The following is an 8,576-nucleotide window of genomic DNA, read 5'->3' as shown; positions in this document are numbered from 1 at the left end:
TTCATGATCAAAATTAAATATGAAAGTCATCTCCAACTAAGAACCAAAACATAGACAAATTGGTTAAAGAAGGACTTGAGCATCAACAAATATAAAGTTCACTCGGCACATGACTGAACACTCAGCCAACACTGGACAACTTGACATAAACTAGAACTCAGAAGTAACTAGAACTTGACAACAACTAGAACTTGGTAGTAACTAGAACTTGGTAGCAATTGGAACTCGACAACAACTAGAACTCGACAGTAAACAGAACTCAGAAACAATTGGAACTCGGTAGAAATTGAAACTCAACAACAACTGGAACTCGGTAGCAGCTAGCACTCGATAGTAACTGGAACTCGACAATAACTGACAGAATAGACAAAAAGTGTTGGATTACAAGGGAACCTGGGATGCTTCTGCATCAGACAGCCAGGGTTGGAAGAAATGATTCTCCTAAATCATGCAAGTGACACAACCTAAGCTAAATCCAACTCATATTGAGAAATCCATGTAGCATCTTCAACTAGTCTATTCTTCCACTTCACCAAATACTCTTAGTAATCTTTTCCTCTTGTGCTTTTACCAACTCTTTGATCCAATATTTTTTCAACTTCTTCAATCTGCTTCTTAGGATAATCATTGGATACAACAACTTCATCATCTGACTCATTATACTTATACAAATCAACAACATTGAATATAGGAGATATATCCTTTTCATCAGGTAACTCAACTTCATAAGCATTACCACTGTCAAACTTCTTGAAGAACTTACAAGGTCCAAACTTCTTCACCTTCAACTTACTGTATGTTCCAATGAGAAATCTCCCTTTCTTCAAATGAACCACCACCTCATCACCAACTTCAAAAACATGATGTCTTCTAGACTTATCAACATTCTCCTTATAATTCTGATGACTTTGTTCCATCCTCAATTTTACTCCTTATGCAAAGATTCCATAAAATCAACAAATTCTTTCCCTGCATCACTTCTCTTTTCTTTACCAGCAACATCCCTCAAATATGATACTCCTCTAGGCTACATTCCTATAATAATCTTAAAAGGTGTTTACCTTTTACTCCTATTCACAAAATTATTATATGAAAAATCAGCTTGTACCAATACCATCTCCCAATTACCTGGCTTATCTCCAACTAAACATCTCAGCAAATTATCCAAGCTTCTATTCACAACCTCTATCTATCCATCTATTTGTGGATGGAATGTAGAAAGAAACTTCAACTTAGTACCCATCTTCTTCCACAAAGTCCTCCAAAAATAACCAATAAACTTATTGTCTCTATTAGAAATAATACTTCTTGCTAATGCATGCAATCTCACAATCTTTTTGAAAAAAAGTTCAACAACATGCTCAATAGTTGATGTCTTCTTACATGGCATGAAATGAACCATCTTAGAAAATCCATCCACAACAACAAATATAGAATCATAATCCTTCATTGTTTTATGAAATCAAAGGATAAAATCCATACTAATATCACTCCAAGGTTTCTCAGGAACATTAACAAATGTGTACAAACTAGTATTCTAACTTACTCCTTTTCCAACTTGACAAAATCCACAACTCCTTACAAATTTTTGAACATCCTTATACATTTGTGGCTAGTAATATTGCTCCTTTAGCAAACTTAATGTCTTATCAATTCCAAAACATCTAGCCAATCCACCACTATGCTTTTCCTTAATCAAATTAACTCTTATGGAACTTCTAGGGATACACAGCTGAATTCCTTTGAATAACATACTTTCTTTAATAAAATACTCATCATACTTACTTATGTGATTTGTTAGATTTGGCGCTCTACACTCTCTCCACACCTCAAAAAAATTAGGATTAGTATCATACAACTCCTTCATCTCATCAAAACCAAGAACTTCAACCTTCATCTCAGTCAACAAAGAATATCTTCTACTCAATGCATCAACAACTCTGTTAGTAACTCCACTCTTATGCTTGATAAAAAATGTGAAACTCTGCAAGTACTCAACCCACTTCATATGTCTCTGATTTAATTTATGTTGACTTCCTAAGTACTATAAGGATTTATGATAAGAATATAACACAAAATCCTTAGGAATCAAATAATGTATGCACTACTTCAAGGATTGAACAATAGCATAAAACTCTTGATCATACACAAAATATTTCCTTTTAGAATCATTCAACTTCTCACTAAAGAAAGCAATAGGAGGCCTTGGTCAAATTAGGATATATCTTTGTTGTTCGTAGCAATAGCATTGATGGTAGCAGACTCCAAAATGGAGGTCCAATAGGTGGTTGGGAATTATTTGGTCCCAAAATGGTGAGTAGATCTCAATGGCATGGTGCAGAGGGCGGAGATAGGGGTGGGTCTGAACATGGGACCTTGCTTGTGGCATATGATATGCGATGGCTTAGGGGAGCTCCAACTACTCTTAGTGTCGTCTTCAGCTAATCCACCAACATTACACTGGTGGAAGCTCAACCTTACCTTTTTCTTCGTTCAATGGTATTGGTTTGTGCCCTTAAACTATAACCGAGCTCTAGGAAAAGGAAGGTGTCTACTATTAAATCAAGTGCTCCCATTGATGAGTCTAGTTGACTATTGGTGTATCTATAAATCCTAGTCAAGTAGGGTTGTGGGTTGGGCAAAGCTCGTGGTGTTATCTTGGTTTAAGAGAATGTAGTTATGACTAGGGTGGATATCTCTTTATTGGAGGATCATGCATAGCCACACTGGTGTGTGTTGTGGGAGGAAGCAACCTTCTCAGTATGAAACTATTCCCAAATTTTCTTGTGAAGATGAAACCCAGTGGTTCAACTAAATGTTGTGTTTTTTGTTTCATCTATGGTGGTTTTTTTAATGTCTATGGTGGTTCTTCCTATTGTTAGCTATGTCTAATCACACTTTGGCTTGCATGGCAAGTAATCCCTTTGAAATACTTCAAATTTGTATAGTGGTCTAGGTGGTTTAAGGGTGTGGTTACTAGCTTGATATTGTCTTAATGGATTCCTACCATTGCAAACTTCATTTTGAAATCAATACATCTCATTATTGATTATATATATATATATATATATATATATATATATATAAGTTAGCTTTTAAATTGATGTACATTTGTTTGTAAATTGTAAACCCAAATACTTTGTGGGATCTGAGGTGCAAAAACCAAAAAAAATTGGGCTCTTTTTAATTCAAGGGAAAGGCTAAGGAAGGGGGAGTAGAGTTTGTTCATCTTTGTCTAGAAACAAAAAAATAGTTTTTAATGGGAAAGTGTTTGTAAACTATAAGGAAAAAACATGAGAGAAAAAATCATGAATTATAGCATGAAAGAAAATAATCTCAAAACATTTTCCCCATTCTCAAAAATATTTGATCCTCAAAACATTTAATGGATGGGCATCTTGTTGGAGGCTCCAAAGAATAATCATGGTAATCGATTGGGTAACTGGTTCACACATTATCGTCCAATCCCCGCAATAGTACATAAGTCTTGAACTATTATGAGTTAATTTGAGGGAGACATGATGCAACACAATTCATGTCTAGACATCCGATCAAGAGCTTATTAAGCCACCTATGGTTGAGCAGGTGGTCAAGGTCAAATGGGTTAGAGAGATGCTTGCATGTGAGGGTTCATTTGGGTCATCAATTTCAACATATACCTAGCTAAAGTGAGCATGTAGCCATAATTAAGAAAGGATACTGACACAAGCATTATTAGCATATAGGTTGAGGCAACTATTAAACGCTTTTCGTTGATGCAAAATTGAATCACCATTTTATATATTAAGTTTTTTCAAGGTGGCAATATGCAGTGGCAGTTTGAAAAGTAAATGGTTGTTTCCTTTGACAACTGACACTTTATCATCTTCAAAAGCTGAGATAGTGAAGTGATTATTTGTTCATTTAATATTTCTAACTCACAACTATGGTGAGTTTGAGCTTGGGTTAGAATGAAGCACCATGGTTAACTTTACTTGACACTTAACTTTCCATGTGGCAATCATTTGTGGTGGATTTGAAATGAGATTAAACCTAGTTAAGGTCCCGTAGATACCTAAATCCTTTAGAAAATAAAGTATATTTTTTTTTGAACAAATTCCTGATGACATCATCATTAATTAATTAATTAATTATTTAATTAATTTATTTATTTTTATGCCATTAAATCCCTTTATCTTAATTAAAAATATTTAATTAAGGAATCCCTCCCAAAAATGTTTAAATCTTATTTAAACATTATTCCCTTATTTATTAATTATTTAATTAATAAATTGACCAAAAACCCAAAATAAATAAAAAATTAATTTTTTTCCCAAAACTTGGCCAATTTCCTTAAGACGACTAACCTCTTCCAAAATCTTCTAAACCTTCTTTAATTTTGATTAAAGGCTAATCCCATCATTTCCTACCCCTAATCCCAACTCAAAATATTTAATTAAGATTAAATATAATCCTCATGTTTATTAAAAAAGTTTTAATAAATATCTCCTCAACCCAAACCCTTGAAATAAATAAAACTTTATTTATTTCCTAAAAATCTAATTTATCCTCATCCTAAGAAGTTCTAGACTCTTCTAGAAAGTCTTCATCCTCATCCTAGGAAGTTCTAGACTATTCTAGAAAGTCTTTATCCTCATCCAAAGTCTAGACTCTTCTAGAAGATGTCTTTAAACCTAATCCTAATCCCCTCCTAACCTTGTCACATTCCCTAAACATGGGTTAAGACTTACTAACCCAAGCCAAAGTTAAGAAATATCTCCTCCTTCACCTACCCTCATTAAATGCCATCCACTTGCCTATCCCTAAGCTAATCTTAAACCATCATAATCCATCCTCTAATCATTTGCACAATCCTAAGCAAGCTTAAAACCTTCCTAATCAAGCCCAAGTTGAAATTTCTCTCATCTCCCTCAAAATATCCCAACCATAAAACTTTATGAAGCCCACTAGGCCATAAATGACTCTTCCAAGCCCTTTCATTGCTCTTAAAAGCCATTATGAGGGTCTTTATGAAGATTTTATCCCTTGAGCCTCCTTTGTTGACTCATCCTTCCCCTTTCCTCCATCCTCTCACCCTATGACATGTGTCACTCCCTGATTGCCTGTAAGGAAGCACAATCCATGTGCTCTCCTCTCATGCAATCTAAGCCTTCCATAAGCTTTTTCCCATCCTTGCATCCTAGCCCTTGATCCCTCAAGCCCTTTGCCTATTTAAGTAATCCTCTCCCAAGCCATTTTAACACAATCCATGAAGTAAACTCATAATGCCATTTTAAGAAGCTATTTTACATCAAAACCATACACTCACACCCAAATTCCAACTCCATTTGAAGCCCTTTTTGAAGCATAAGCTTGAGCATACATCCTATCTATTTAGACAAAGCCACTCAACAAGAGAGCTTCTCATTGAGAGAGCCCATTAATGGCTCATATTCTCAATTGAGAGCTCATCTTAGTCTATCTTGAAGTTTATGAATTTTGTTTAGTTTGTAGAAGCTTTATTTAAATTTGGTTTCTATTAGCATACTAACATTGCTCATATATAGGTCCATGACAAGAAAGATGTGAGAAAGGAAAATGTGTCCTATTTCTTTTCTCTATGTTTTTCCATCTAACCCTAAGCGCCATCATCAATAAAGCTACGTAATTTTTAAAGGTTTCTGAAGAAAATTTTATTGTGGCTTTTTCATATATTAGTCTATGTGTTATAGTGTTTATATTGATAGCATTTTTGTGCTAGAACTCCATTTTTTTATAGAGGTAAAGTGTTGAATTTGAATACAATGAGATATGGAACAATTTCTTTCTGATTTATCTATTCTCCATTTTTCTTTTAGGATCATTCTTTTGATTCTAATGAGGTTATTGTGTTCCATATGTACATTTGATGGAGGAACAAAGATTTCAAATCACAAGGAGTTCAAGGGATGAGTCCCAAAAAAAAGGCATTTTGTATTTTCCTTAGTCACAAGTATGCAACATTTTGACTCTCATGCTTTTGTTCTTGTATAGGTATTTTTTGAAAAGAAAAGAAATATGAATGGATGGATTGTTTTTTGTAGAGAGAATGATGCTATTCAACATTTCTCTTCATGATATAATTGATTCATGATATGGCTCTGTATAACAAGTAGTAAAGATAGTAGTACATTTTTTTTTGTGTGGGTGTTTCATTTGAATATTAGTTATGTCTTATAAAGGCCTTACTAAATATTGATTCATTTTAACAAAAAGGAGGTTTATGGAATCAATTACTTATGGTTATGCAATTTTAAAAGTTTTTGATGCATCTTGACCATCATTCGGACATAGAAAGGCCTTTGTAAAAGAAAATCTTAAAATTTTATTAACCTCAAACAAGGATTTGGTCTTGGCAAACAATCTGAGAAGATCATTGTTAAGTTGTCTATTATTAATCAATATCAATTATTTTAAATGAATAACTTCAATTGATTGTAAGCATATTTTGTATATCCCTATATAAGGGAATATGTCTGTGCATAAAATTGTGAAAAAAAAGTGAAGAATATACAATCATATTTTCTTTTATTTAGAATACTTGTATGGAATTGAAAGCAAAATCATAGATTCATTTTTGTGCATAGGTGTGTGTGTAGGAAACATGCATTTATGCATGTAAGTGATTGAGTCTCAAGCACATTGTAAAGGAAGAAGGGTTGAAGCCTAGGTAGTTGAAGTTGTTGTTGTAAAAGTGAGTTGTTGCTCAATAAAGTTACATGTTTAAATGGAGTGGTTTTTCTCCCTATACCAGAACCATAAGGATTTTTGAGGGTTTTCTAGTCAACACAAATCTTCTCTCTCTCTCTCTCTCTCTCTCTCTCTCTCTCTCTCTCTCTCTCTCTCTCTCTCTCTCTCTCTCTCTCTCTCTCTCTCGTGGGTTGTGTTTATTTTCTCTGATGTCTTGCATTCTATTTTTGTGATCAATTAACTATGGATGAATGTTTTATATGTTTTTCAATTCTTGTTAAAAGATTTTAAAGTATACAATCACCGTGTTCTAATTCACCCCCCCTCTTAGAACAACATCTACTTCCAACAGCAACAACTGAAGTGGTAGAGCTAGGTGGTGAATAAACTGAAATGCCCCCTACTTATCTATTGATTGGATCAATAGAATATTACTCTAACTTTGTCTTTGTTACCCTTGCTCCTGCTCTTACCTTTATTCTTATGCTAGTGTTTTGATGGTTCTTTTGAAAATTCTATCTCTGTGTTTGGATTATTAAAAAGCTCTCAATTTGATGCTCCACCCTTATGTTTGTCTCTCCTATGTCTATCCAAGAGAACCAGTTTATATGATTGGACTTGGAACTCAAGCTTGATCTTCATTATAGGTCAACAAGGATTGATGAAAGTAACTTATTTATGTTATTCAAATTATTGAATTAGCTCCACATGCATAGCTATGCCCTATCTTTCTCTTTGCACTTGGTCGAACAGAAATTGGTGCTTTTACCGCCCCCTTATGAGCACTAGGTGCTTGTTTTGTTGTTGGTAGGGTTCGATCCACTTGATCTAGAATGGGAATAGGCCCTAGGCAAGATGATGGCTATCAAAATGGTAGGTATTCTATGGATTTGGCAATTTTAAGGGGCACTAAGTTATGGTGGTGGATTTGGAATTGAATAAGTGGTAGCCCCTTTGTTGTACTTCTCACCAAAGCCTTCCTTATAACCAGTATTTAAATATGGTCTACACAAATTCTGAAGCTCATCAACCAAGAAGAGGAGATTTTACAGGCACAAAGTAGGGTGATGATGATGGCATTGATTGCAGGTGGGCCATTAGTAGGGCATGTGTTGTTTAGTTGACTGCTTATCTTCAAGTCAAGTTGGGGTGTGACCTATAGGGGGTAGTGCGGATGTTGGATCTCTTGTGATAGATATTTGTGATAACACAATGTTGGAAGAAGACTCAGAGGAGAATTCTAGAACTTGGAGGAATATTCTAGAGTTTTACTTTTGTGATTTTTGTGTCAAAAAATGATTTTACCTCCATTAAAATTGATACGAACCAATAAAAATTTAGAAATTGTTTTACATAGATATATTTAAAAAATAGATCAATTTAAACTTAATTTTTTCTATTGGATATAATGTAGAAGTCTTCAGACAACTGTACGAGTTATGGTATCATGACCAACTTAGATTAATTGGGATAAAGAGCATGGAACCATGATTTCTGGTTCGTTAAGATCTAATCATTAATAAAATTAGGCCAATCAAAATATTACAAAAAGATAAAGTTATATCCAATCCTAATCAAAATAACTACTCATTAACCCATGCTATCCAAGCTATGAGGCCATCAGACCACTTGAGTCTCAGATTGCCATCCCTTATGTCCTTGTGTGGGTTGTCGAGGAAGACTGCCCAAGGGATATCAAACGCACATGGGAAGGCGCTGATAAGGATGCATGGAGTCCTTCCAATCTTGATATTTGTAGAATTTTGCATGACAATAACAATATTTTCATGTCTACCCTCTGGAACAACCTATTGATCACTTCATTCACATTAGTTACGTTTGCATTATCCATATCTGTACTAGCATCA

The sequence above is a fragment of the Cupressus sempervirens genome, chromosome 11 (assembly GCF_028749045.1).
Source record: "Cupressus sempervirens isolate cs-2001-9-10 chromosome 11, ASM2874904v1, whole genome shotgun sequence".
Taxonomy (NCBI): Eukaryota; Viridiplantae; Streptophyta; class Pinopsida; order Cupressales; family Cupressaceae; genus Cupressus; species Cupressus sempervirens.
This window is presented reverse-complemented; position numbering follows the sequence as displayed.